At 35.4% G+C, this 13,900-nt stretch overlaps 1 protein-coding gene across 11 annotated transcripts in view; it reads right to left on the reverse strand.

Moving 5' to 3' along the window:
* Positions 1-13,900, reverse strand: part of Znf438 (zinc finger protein 438) — a 241,573-nt gene that overhangs the window by 209,594 nt on the left and 18,079 nt on the right. The gene's annotated exons all lie outside the window — the stretch shown is intronic.

Here is a 13,900-nt window from a genome sequence, read left to right on the forward strand (position 1 = left end):
TTTTAATAAAATAAAATAAAAAATAGATACTGGAAAATGAGAAGAAAATGTCCAAATGAGAAAAAAACAAGGGAAGGGGGTGAACGGAAAAAAGGAACAAGAAAAAAAAGTAAAAGGTAATATGAAAACAAGGCTATATAAATAAAGGGGAAGAGAAGCTAAAGAGAGGGAGGGGAATGGGAAAAAATGAAGAAGCAAATATGCCAACTATAGGTACAAATTCCCTATGATGAAATTTATTACAATGTATATCTAAAATGTATCAATAAAACTAAATAACTCTGCCCGTCACCTGACGAATGGAAGAAAAAGATGTGGTATTTTTATACAATGGAATATTAGCCATAAAGAAAAACAAATTCAAAGTCTTCACAGGTAAGTGGACGCAACTTGAGGCTATATTCATAAGTGAAATAAACCAGACCCACATGTAAAAATACCATATTGTCCCCCTAGTGTAAGAACTCAAAAGAAGAAATAAAAACTGAAAGATACAACAGACACACTTAAATGGAAAGACACAGAACTTAAGGATTAAACAACAAAGAGAGAATAAGAAGAAAAGTCAGGAAATATGGTAGGGGCAAAGCCATACATGTACATATACAAGTTGGATAAGGCAATAGTACTAAGAATTTCCATCAGGTTTTTGAAAATAGCAGTTAATGGGTAGAATTCTCACCCTGACTAACTCTCTATGTTGATATTTGTGAACTAAGCAACTACATTGAGGACAGCAATGTATAATACTAAAATCGGGATTGAAATACCTGTCAGCTTGGTCTTCTAAATGTGTACCATTTCTAACATCATATCAATTATTACTATACTCTCTTTAAAGTAATTATTTTTTTAAAGTAGTAAAAGAAAATGAGTCAGGAACAAAAATTTAAGATTTCTTGAAAGCATGTGGTAATATACAGTCATATGTCCCATCTTGCATAACTATGTTAATCTTAGCAACAGATTTGATGATAAAAATAACATAACAATATTATATATGAGTAATATATCACTGTTAATAAGCTATTCGTTTTGAAAATCTATAATGTATGTATTGTTACGTTACCCTGTTTCTGTCTTTGATTTTTTCTTGCTCTTGTTTTTACCCTTCAAAATAAAATAATAAAAAAATTAACTCAGCTAGTAAACCATTGAACCCTTCTAGAGTGCCCAAGCCACAATCCAAATCCTACTTATTTACTGCAAAGTTCCCACATTACAATTAAACCTAAATACTGAGTTCATTTAGAAAAAGCTTATACATTAACTTCTTTTGCCTTAAAAAAACGGTAACACATGTGCCATATGTTCACTACCACTCATATAACCTCTATCTTGATTTATTTAAATGTAATTTTACTTTCATAAGAGCTACAATAGACATACTACTGAACATGTGGGGAAAAAGTGTTTGTATGCTATCATTGGGGATGTCAGCCATTGTGAAAAACAATATGGAGGATCCTATAGAAGTGTAGAACAGAACTACTATTTCAGCAGACCCAGCAATCACTCATCTGGATGGATACTTAGGAAATGAAATCACTACCTTATAAAGATGTCTACATTCCCATGTGTACTGCAACATTACTCATACTAGTTATGTAAAACATAGAAACAACCTAAGTATCCATCCACAGAAGAACAGTCTATTAGTCATCTTTTCTCCCCTATACTAAAATGCATGAGAGATGCTGCAGATTTATTTAAATCACAGTTTTGGAGGTTTGTGTCTAAATGATATAGCACAGACTCTAATCTCAGGGTCACCTGTTGGTTCCATCAACTCATAGTGATACTGTGTAGGCAAGTGTACTTGCGAGGCAAGTGGATGCATGTCAAGCCAAGAAGCAAAAAGTTGGGTGAAGGTAGGCTTGCTCCTTTTATAACAAACCTCTCATGAAAATTCAAGAAGTCATAGGATAATTGCTTTCTGAAAGCATGGCTCAATAACTTAACAAACTGACACTAGGTCCCAACACTTTAAGCTGAAAGACATTAGTTACTTTATTTTACTACTAAAGTGTTTTTAGAAGTTTGACATGTTTTATTTAAAGAAAATACAAAATGGTTAAAAAAAATTAGAAACGATACAGAATTTCACTAAACAAAATAATAGAAATTGACAATGGTTACTGTATTGTATGTCATCTTCAAATTAGTTGCTTAGACTATGAGATATAAACATGCAAAATTGGTTTAAAAAGTTATAGGAAATTAAATAGAAAAAAAAATTAAACTTTAGCTTCTTTCAATAGACCAGCAGAAATCAGCAGTACAATTGTCCAAGCCATCCTGCATACATAAATACATCTTTTTCCCTTCTTCCTTTTCTCCTTTACCTCAACTGTTTTTCCTTCCCATTGAACAGATTCTTTCCCTTTCACAGTATCCATTGTACCTTTCCATTTTCTTTACTCTCAGGTTCTTACGCTAGTGAATCAATATGGTGTGTACACATGTGGGTCTGATTTCACTTACCAGTATGGTCTCCAGTTGCATCTATTTACCTATTAAAAAGCCTCATAATTATCTTTTTTTATAGCTGAGTAATACTTCGTTGTGTAAAAATACCTGATCTTTTTTTTATCAGTTCCTCAGTTGGTAGACATCTGGATTGTTTCCAAGATTCTCCTATGACAAATTGCACTGCCATAAACATGGATGCATATAAATCACAATAGTATGATGTTTTCAGTTCATTTGGAAAAATATCTAGAAAGGACATAACTGGCTTGAATGGGACTTCTAATCCTAATTTTTTTTAAATTAATTTTATTAAGAAACAAATAGCAATGAGACAATTTCAAAACCAATTAGTAGGACAGCTTCAATAATTAATATATTGCATATTGTTGTCTTTTTAGTGGTTATTCATAATACAAGATGCTGACATGATATACTGTCCAAACACTATTAGTACAAATCTTTCTTCTCATTGAATTAGGAGAAAGTAGCTATATATCTATCTTAACTATTTTGTATATACAGATACAAAATGGTCCTTCATTTATAGCCCCCTTTTTTTGTTTTGTCAGAGATGGGTATTCCCTTGCCATTTGAATATTGTAGGTACATGAATTCAGCAAAATAATCCAATATAGTTCAGTAGTCCATAATAGTAGTGGGTTAACCATAGGACTGGCAATGTCGAAAGTTGCTGAATTGCGTCTTTTACAGCTCAGCATATTAATAGGGCTTTACTTTTTATACCTCGTTTTTAATACTTTTCTGCTTGATGGTTAAGACCAAGATAAAACAAACCTATATAACACAAAATGTAACTTTTGTATCTGACAAGGTAAGTCAATTCCCCTCAGTAATCCTAGCTTTCTGAGGAATCTTCACACTGATTTCCACAGCAGCTGTATCGGTCTACACTCCCATCAAGAGTGGAGAAGGGTTCCTTTTTCCCCACAGCCCCATCAGCATTTATTGGGTAACTTCTTGATGACAGCAATCTTTTCTGAGATAAAATGGACTTCCAGTGTTAAGTTGCATCTATCGAATGACCAATAATCTTGAACATTTTCTCATTTGTTTATTTTCCATTTGTATTTCATTTGTGAAGTATATGTTCATCCCATTTTGGACTGGGGCTTTGAATTTGAGAAGCCTGATTTTCTTAATTCTTTATATGTTCTAGATAGAGTTTCTCTGTCTGAGGGACAGTCTACTGTAATTTTAACCCAATTCAAGGGTTGACTATAATTTTTTACCAATTCATAGGTTTTGTTTTTACACTGTTGGTGATTTCCTTTGTTGTGAAAAGACATTTTAAAAAGACGAGATCCCAGTTGATTCCCATGCAGTTTGGTTTTTGTTCATAAACAACCTACCTCTATGTCCTTAAGATTTCTACCTACTTTCTGCTCCAGATGATTTAGTGTTTCAGTTTTAATATTTAAATGTTTGAACCATTTTGACTGTAGTTTTGTGCATGGTGATAGACAGGGATCTAATTTTAGCCTTTGGTCTGTGAAAAGCCAGTTCTTCCAGCACCATTTATTAAAGAGACTTTCTTCCACTGAACACGTTTGGTCTGTTTGTCAAAGATAAGGTGGCCGAGTGTGGTTTTAGTTGCGTCTGCATCTTCTAATCCATTCCATTGATTCTCTGGTCCATTTCTGTGCCAGTACCATGCTGATTTTATCATAGTAGCTATTATGGCTTGCGTCTAGTTTTCTCCCCAAAGCCTCATGCAGTCATTGGGGCAGGCTTCTAGAGTTCAATTCATGATTCAATGCTGGGATGATGGGTGTGAGTGCTACACACACTGTGGGGTGGGTAATCTGCATACAATATGAGGAAGGCAGAGAGGCTTGTTAGCTACTGCAGCCACTGCTCCTCCCATTGCTCTTTGCTATTTTCTGCCACCATAAACAGCTGCCCCCTGCCATGTACCACTCTTCCTTGCAGCCAACCAAGTATAGACTGAAACCTCTAATAATTGTGAACTGGTTTTTCTTTAAATTTCGGTGTCAGGTATTTTGTCCCAGCAATGAGAAAAAAGTCACCAGGACAGTAACTCTGTAGTATAATTTCAAGTAAGGGACTATGATGCCTCCTGAAGTTCCTATGTTGCCCAGGATTGCTTTTGCTATTCTAGGTCTCTAACTGTTCAAGATTAATTTTAGTTATGTTTTCCCTAGATTTGTGAGGTATACTACTGACATTTTAATCAGGATTGCATTGAATCTGTATAACGATTTTGGTAGTATGACCATTTTCACTGTTGTGATTCTTCCTATCCAAAAGCTAGGAATAATGAATGTCCATTTTGTATCTCTGTATTCAAAGAGGTTGGGATAGATATATAGTTGCATTCTCTTAATGAATAGAATGATTTGTTCTAATGTTGTTTGTAAATGGGATCACAAGTCCGCATCTTGTACAGCAATTAACCACTAAGAAGAATATATGCAGTGTATTATTTGTTGAAACTGTCCTTCCGATATGATTTGAAACTGTCTCACTGCTATCTGTTTGTCAATAAAACTTTGAAAAAAAAATAAAATAAAAAATTAAAAAAATTAAAAAAATTAAAAAAAAAAAAAGCTAGGAATATATTTCCACTTTCTGAAATCCTCTTTGGTCTGTTTATTTCCTTTGTGAGATTGATTCTTAAGTATTTTTTTCTTTTTTCTTTTTTTCTGGGGGGGATGTTATTGTTAAGGGCATGGTTTCCCTAATTTGTCTTGGTGCATTCATTGTTTGTGTATACAAATGCTATTGAGTTTTCAGTGTTGACTTTGTATCCTGCTATGGTACTGAATTTGCTTATTAAATTTACAAGTCACTTGCAGTATTTGGGGTCTTCTATGTAGAGTATCGTATCATCTGCTAATAGTGATTTCACTTGTTCCTTTCCAATCCTTATTCCTTTTATTTTTCTCTTGCCTAATTGCTCTGGCTAATGTTTCCAGAACTATATTGAACAGGACTGGTGACAGTGTACGTCCTTGTCTTCCTGACTTTAAGGTGAAGGCTTTCAGTTTTGTGCATTTGTATGATGTTGGCTGTTGGTTTGTCATAGATGGCTTTTATCATGTTGACATAAAGATTATCTATTCTGATTTTCTGTAGGGTTTTTATCATGAATGAGTGTTGTACTTTGTCAAAAGCTTTTTCTGCATCTACTGAGATGATCATGTGACTTTTGTCTTTGGCTCTGTTGAGGTGGTGTATTACATTTGTGGATTTACATATGTTGAACCATCCCTGAATTCCTGGAATGAATCCCATTTGGTCATGATGTATAGTCTTCTTGATGATTTGCTGCATTCTGTTTGATAGCATTTATTTAAGATTTTTCCATGTATGTGCATTAGGGAGGCTGACTTATAGCTCTCTATTTTGGTTGGGTCTTTCTGTGGTTTTGGAATCAGAAAAATGCTTGCCTCTAGGAATGAGTTTGGGAGAACTGCTTCCCTTTTAATTTTATTGAAGAGTTAGCATTAAGTCTTCTCTAACCTTCTTTAAAATTGAGCTGTGAATCCATGAGGACCTGGGCTTTTTTTGTTGACAAGTTTTACATTACATTTTCAATTTTGTTAACTGATACTGGGTTATTCAAAAGTTTTACATCTTGATTTAGCTTTGATAATGCATATGTATTAGGAATCTGTCCATTTCTTGTGTGTTTTGTATGCTGCAAGAGTAAATATTTTCAAAGTAGTTATTGAAGATCTTCTGAACTTCTACAATGTCTGAGGGATTTCATCCTTTTTATTCCTTATTGCATGAATATATTTTCTTTCCTTTTTTGATAAGGTTGACTGGTTTATTAATTTTATTTATTCTATCAAAGAACAAACACTTTGATTTAATAATTTTTTGTACTGTTTTCTTCATCTACATAGCATTCACTTCTGCTGCAATCTTTCTGATTTCTTAGGGCTTTGGCCTTGATTGTTCTTCTTCTAGGAGCTTGAGGTACAGCATAATAGTTTATTAGGGCTCCTTCTGTTTTCCTGATATAAGAATTTACTGCTATAAATTTCCCTTTTAAGACTGCTTTCATTGCATCCCACATGTTCCAATAAGTTCTATCTGCATTTTCATTTGAATGTAAGTTTTGTTTAAATTCTTCTTTGATTTCATCTGTGATCCACTGATTGTTTAGGAGGGTATTATTTAATTTCCATATGTTTATGGAGGTTTTGCTGTTTCTTTTCTCAATAATTTCCAGTTTCATTTGCACTTTGGTCAGATAATATGCAAGGATATGTCCCAACTCCTAAGTTTTCCACCATCTTCCAATACCACCACCCTAGGGGCAAAAGATTTAAATCACATGAAACTTTGGGGAATACAATTAAACATATCCACATCATAGCAAACTGATAAACTCTGGTACACATACGTGCGTGTGTGTGTGTGTGTGTGTGTGTGTGTGTGTCTTTGCATGTGTAACAATTTATATTGAGTTTAAAGAGAAAGGGATGCTGTCAATTGCTACAACAAGGAAGAACCTAGAAGACATTCTGCTAAGTGAAATAAACCAGATTCAGAAAGACAAGTACTACATAGTCTCACACACAGAATATTTACAAAGAAAAGGTTGAATACATATAGAAAATAAAATGCTGATTACTTAGAATAGGGTAAGACAAAATGAGATTCAAGTAAAAAACAGTTAAAAGGGCTGTAGAGATAGCTCAGCGGTCTAAGCACTTGACTGACAAGTGCAAGGGCTTGGGTTCAATCTCTGGTACTGCATGCTGGGCCACTCCTGGAACCGCAGGTGCACCATGCTGGCCACTGAAACTGGGCATGGCAGCACACATCTGTAATCCCAGCACTGGGGAGCTGAGACAGGAGGGCACTATGAGTCTGAGCTGCGTGATGAGACCCTGTACCAAATAAATAAATAAATAAATAAATAAATAAATAAATAAATAAAATAGTTGCAGGGAAAAAAATGCTCAAAAGGAAAGAACAACTGGAATGTGAGAAAGGAGAAAAGAAAGAGAAAAATATGTACATATACACAAGATAGCCAGTTGTACTACTAATTTCTATTGGTTTATTGAAAGAACAGTTAATCCTTAATTGTTTCATCAATTTTGCATGCCTATAGCTGGTAATCTGAACAACAACTATGAAGATAACAATATGCACTATAATAAGCATTAATTTCTTATTACCTGGTTTTTAATTTCTGTATCTTTTTCCTTTTTTTTTTTTTACCTTTTATTCTCCTTAAAATAAAAAAAAAAACTTTAAAAAACATAGTTTCAAATGTGTAGGATAAAGAAGGCTAGAGAAGTAATATACAATATGAAGACTAATAATACTGTATTCAAGATTTTTGCTGAAAGAGTTTATTTTAAGTGCTCTTGCCACAGAAAAGAATAACCGCAAGATGACTGATACATTAATTTGTTTGACTATAGGAACCATTTCACTAAATATATAAAAACCTCATGTTGCAGCCCTTAAGGACATTTAATAAAAATAAATTTTAAAATGAGATATTTACTACTTGAACACTTCACCCTTGCATTTACTTTTCCAGACTAGGATTAAATGAAATTCATGGAAACAACTATATTATTGTAAAATATATGTATATATGACAATTAAAGAGCCAGGTTTAATTATCACCTGTTTCCCTTGTTAATGTTGTGATACTGGATAAGTTCTCTAGCTTCTCTGAACCTAAATCTGTTTAACTAACAAATTACAGTAATTAAAGTGCTTCCATTCCCCATTAAAGGATGTTCACATCCAAATTTCTAAAATCTCTGACTATGTTATATTACATGGCAAAGGGAATTAAAGAAACAAATAGAATAAATGTTGCTAATCAACAGAGCTGAAAATAAAGGGAGGATCCTAAATTTCCAAAGTGTGTCAAAGTAATGAGAAGGGTCCTTAAAAGGTAAAGAGGGACATAGAAAGTTCAGAACCCAGGAGGCAGCATTGTGAGAAAGACCTGACTGGCTATGGCTGGCTTGGAAGATGGAGGAGGCTACAAGCTAAAGAACATATGCTATTGCTAGAAGTTAAAAAAGACAAGCAAACTGACCTCCCTCAAAACCTTTAGAAACAAATACAGCCCTGTTTACCATCAGAGAGATTTTACAGTGGGTTTCTAACACAGTTCAAAATTGTAAGATGATAAATGTGTGTTGTTTAAACCACAGGGTTTTGTTTTTTGTTTTATGGTAGCAACAGAAAAATAATGCTTAAGTAAATACAGTGTCTCTAAAAGGCAAAGTGGAGATGAATCAAGGTAATATATATAAAGTGTCTAAGTGAGTGCCCTCAACATAGGAAACATTTAAATAGTTGCTATTAACATTTTAGTACTAACACCATTAACAGGATCAAAACAAAATAGAGAACAAGACAACAGAAAAAAACACCAACTCAGTTCTAGAATTTACCAACTCGGGACCCTAAAACATGATAACATTTATAGTACTTGGTTCCCTCACACAATAAAACCAGAGTTTACCAAGTTCCTTCGAACTTTCTGAAGTTTCTTCCAGCTCTAAAATTTTATGATTCTAATAATCTATTCTTTACTGACATATTCTACTCATTGCTAATTAACTGGTTCAGAAAATCAGTTAAATAAAAATAGACAAAGTTTTCTTTTTATATTTCAACATTTTCAATATTTTATATGGCTGAGTTACAATGTTATAAAGTTGAGTCATGGCATAAAAGTCACAGGCTGTAAGCAAAGAGAAAATGCTAAGTCATCTAGCTACTATTTAAAGGCCTTACAGTCAAACTAAAATAATAACAGTATTTTCTCAAATAATATATATTCCCACATATTGCCTCAGTTATTCCTTAATAGTTTCATTGAGATAGAATTCATTTTTATAAATATATGCACTTCAACCTCCAATTCACCCTTACAAAGTTTACAATGTAATGATATTAGTATATTCACAAAGTCCTACATCACCATAGTTTTAGAACATTTTCAAATCTCCAAAAAGAAATCCCTTACCCATTATCAGTCACTCCCCATCTTTTCCCTCCAATCCTTTGAGCTCAGAAAGAATCGACTTTCTTTCCATTTTATAGAAATAGAATCATATATGGCCTTTTACATTTGGCTTTTTTCCACTTAGCAGAATGTTTCAAAATTTATTCATGTTATACTATCATCACTACTTCCATCATTCTGTGCTGAATAATATTTCATTATATAGATATAGCACATTTTGCTTACCCATTCCTCCACCAACAGACATTTGGGTGATTTATACTGTTTAGCTCCTAAGAATAAAATCACTAGAACTACTCCTGCACAAGGTTTGTGTAGTTGTTTGTGGGTAGATACTTAGGACTAGAATTTTCAATAGATGGAAACTCAAAAGTATGGTTTAACCTTTTGAAGAACTATCAAGCTGTTTTCCAACATGACTGCTCAATTTACATTCCTACCAAAAAGGTTTAAAGGTTCCAATCTGTCTACATTATTACCAATACTATTTTTTAAATAAAACTAGTATAAGTCACATGGTGTTTTCTGTTGTTTTTATTTGCTTTTTCCTAAGACAAATGACAGTAAGTGTCTTTTCATGTGTTTACTCACTTTTATAAAAAGTCTTTGGAGGTCCTTTGCTCACTTTTACTTGAGTACTTGTCTTTTTATTTCTGAGTTGTAAGAGTTCTTTATAAAAGCTGGATGCAAGCCAATCATCAGATAATATGATCTGCAAGCATTTTCTCCTATTCTGTCCATCATGTATTCTTTGTGCATCCACAGCACTAACTAGATTCTGTACTTCTATCCCCATTTTGCACAAAGAATTGGAAGAATTGGCAGACTATACAATTACACAGACTCGACAACTGGCAGACACTAAAAAACCTTACTGTTGTGCTCCTGCTTTTAATTTAAAGAAGCCATATATTGGTAGCAACATTGTGACAGCACATTCAAGAAGGTTCCCTCCTTTAATCCTGAAGGTCTCATCTATCACATAATGTTATTTCTATATTCATTCACTCAAAAGACAATAAGTTTAATGTAAATAATGTTATGCCAGGATACATCACTGAACATGAACAAACCTTTGCCCTCATTTGTGTTATAGTTTTGCAAAATCCCTAGTGACAAGGCTACACTTAAATCAAATCCTTAGTAGTGAATAGTCCTGACAAAATTTTAATCCTGGTATTTGAAGATTTACCCTCAATGCAGAAAACATTACAAGAGGTAAAGGCAAGCAATATGGCTGGGGAGATAGCTTGGTCATCTAAATGCCTGCCGGGCAAACACAAGGACCCAGGTTCAATCCCCAGTACTGCATGTCATGGCCCAGAGCATGCCGTGCCAGCCACTGAAACTAGGCATGTTAGCACACCCCTGGAAGGAAGGCTGAAATAGGAGGATCACTATGACTCCAAGCTGCATGGCGAGGGCCTATACCAAATAAATAAAGAATTTTTTTTTAAAAAAAGGCAAATGATAGCCTATTTCTTATAAATCTAAAGAATCAAACTTATTTTGTAAAGTAGGAAACCTTATTTTGAGTATTACTCCAATTACAAGGTTATCACCTAGCTCTTATAATCCTCTTTTGTAATGCAGCAATGTTTACTTTAACAGCATTTATCAAAATTAAATCTGACTAAAGAAGAAAATACGAATATTTAACCTTTAATAAAGAGACTAGATCATGGCTGAGTCCTATTCCCTGTTGAATGAAAAATATTTACTATCTTCATTAAACATAAAAACAAAAGTAGATAACTACAAATCTGATAACTTAACAAGGTATTTCTAACCATTTCCATCAAAGTATTCTTAGCAAAGAGCAATGATAATCTCCTGAAGACTGAAACTGAAAGCAAACCCAGTGACTTATGCAAACTTCAAATTTCTTCATGTTGTACATTTTCTTAAAAAGTTCCATGTAAATATTACTTTCTAAACTGTAGCGTATCTATCAAACATCTTAGTGTCAATAAACGAATTTGAGGACAGATACCCATAGCCTATAATTAAAACTATGTTAAGTCTTACTACACAGTTATGGCAAATTAAGTAATAGCCAATGAATAAAACACTCAGAAAGAAGTGCTATGACTGCCACATTGTTCTGAGTGCCCTCAGCACTCTACTCTGTATGCAGGGGGACAGGGCACTATCTGGAAAGCTGTGTGGCTACAGATTAAGAAGACATAGGACGCACTGGGAGAGCATGACCCGAGGTGATTGAGGGATGCCCTCTGATAAGGCAAAGTCACCTTCCATGCAGACCTTTTTACAGTGTGACCTGGCAGCTGTCCCAGAGTTACTTGAGGGATCAGAGGCTTAACTTCCAACCCGCATTCTCCTCACGGAGAAAAGAGGGCTTACACACTCAGTTTATACTGAGAGTATCTAAGCAAGTTTTCTGAAGAGTGAAAACAATAGATCTGAAAGTGAGTCTAAGAAGTCTGGGCCCAGAAGGCAAAATGTCATCAGATCTGAAAGCCGAGAGGAGGACAAAATGGGAGAATGAATAATGAAGTGGGTGAGAAGTACATCAAAAACAGGAAAGGGTGCGGCATAAGCCAAGGGTTGGGGTCAGGCCTTTATCCACAAAAAAGAATGCCTATTGTGGACTGGGTGTGTCTGCTTAAAGGAGCAGCAACAGGATTCTTCACCGGGTAGCACTCCAGGCTGAGACTTCACCATACTTTTTCATCTTCCTGACTCTCAACCCTTACTGACAGTCTGTTCTCCAAAAGGTGGCCAGTATTAGCCCTCAGAAGAGTAAGACTGATCAAGTCACTGCTCTAATACATATCCTTCCAATTAATTTCCCATGGCAGGAGTAAAATTCTGAATCCTTCCAGTGACCCTAATTGCCACTCATAATATGCTTCCAACTGACTACTGATCTTTTGCTCCCTCACACTCCCTAGCACCAAGGTCATTCTTCAAGTTAACCCCTATCAAGGCTTTGCACAAGTGAGTGCTATTTCCTTACCCAAGAATCCTCTCCCCTGTAACTATACTGCTAGGTCCCTGACTACACATAGTATCCGCTCAGACAGTACTTCTTCCAAGAGCCTCATTCACAATCTATTATTTAACGTATTATCTATACCCCTTACCTTTCATTTTTCTTTTTAACATTTCTTCTTTTTATTTTTAGGGAACTGTCTACAGGGAGGGTCTCACTACTGGATCAGACTCATGGTGATCTGCCTGTTTAGAGCCTCCCAAGAACTGGGATTATAGGCATGTGCCACCACACCCAGTCTCAACTGCAGTCTCAGCATGGGGGGGGGGAGCAGTAGTGCAGGCACGGGATGGAACCCCTAGCCCCCATGCCTGCTTGCAGGCACTTAATCCGCTGAGCTATTTGGCTGGTCCCCTTTTTAACATTTTTACCATCGGAAATTTTATATAAAAAATGCTTGTTTATACTCCTCCAATAGACTTAGGCTCTATGTAGCTAGGAACTGTGGGAATCACCCCTTGATCAAGGCAGCAATAGCACCTAGAATAGTACCTGGGAGATAAACGCTCAATAAACTTATTGAATGAACAAATGAGCAAACTTGATCTTAAATCTGCTTAAGCTTCCAATTTTTTTGACTTCCCTCCGTTGGCTAATCTATTAGCCATGCTTCAAGCGTCTTATTCAACATCACCGAAGATCTAACACTCAGCTTTGCCTTCTTCCTGGCCTTAAATTCTCCACTGCCTGGTTAACTTGTCCTTCTGCTACATACTAAAGGTCAACCTAACCAGCTACTTCACTCACACACCTGGACTGGAGATCACTGCTATAACCAGCCCCAATCAGGGAGACCGGGGATCATTGGGACTGAGGACTCTTCAATTGCATGGTCTCCCAACTCCACAGGTCTCACTGCTTCCCATCTTTCTTTCTCAGATTCCTACTCAGTTTCCTCTCATTTCTCATAGAATCAATTCCAACTTTATACCACTTTCTTCAAACTTCTTATTCTCCCTTCCCTCAACAAATGACATCACCTCCACTGAAACAAAAGAGGTTATGAGGTCAGGCCCCACTTAGTTCCATCTCTGACCAACAACCATACATACATTCTCACCTCCTTCCTGGCAGTGAGGAGGAAGGGTGTTCCTCTTCCTGCCCAAAGGTAACCTTCAACCAGTATTCTGAAACTCAAGCCATCTACCTTCTAGGGGATCTGATATCATCATTTATCACCTTACTGCCTCTACATCTTCAATTTTTCTTTTAAGTTTCCTCCTACTACATATAAATGCTCAAGTCTCTCCTATCATAAAACAAACAAATGAACAAAAAGAACACACTGCCAGAGACTTTATGTCTCTCTCTCTCCCTCTTCCCACTTGCCCCTTTTCCCTCATAGTTAAATGTTTTGAAAAGAAATTTTGAGCTGTTTTTCCTGCCCTTCTATTCACTACTTAACCTTC

This window comes from Octodon degus, unplaced genomic scaffold, assembly GCF_000260255.1.
Source record: "Octodon degus isolate 3935 unplaced genomic scaffold, OctDeg1.0 scaffold00141, whole genome shotgun sequence".
NCBI classification, from domain to species: Eukaryota; Metazoa; Chordata; class Mammalia; order Rodentia; family Octodontidae; genus Octodon; species Octodon degus.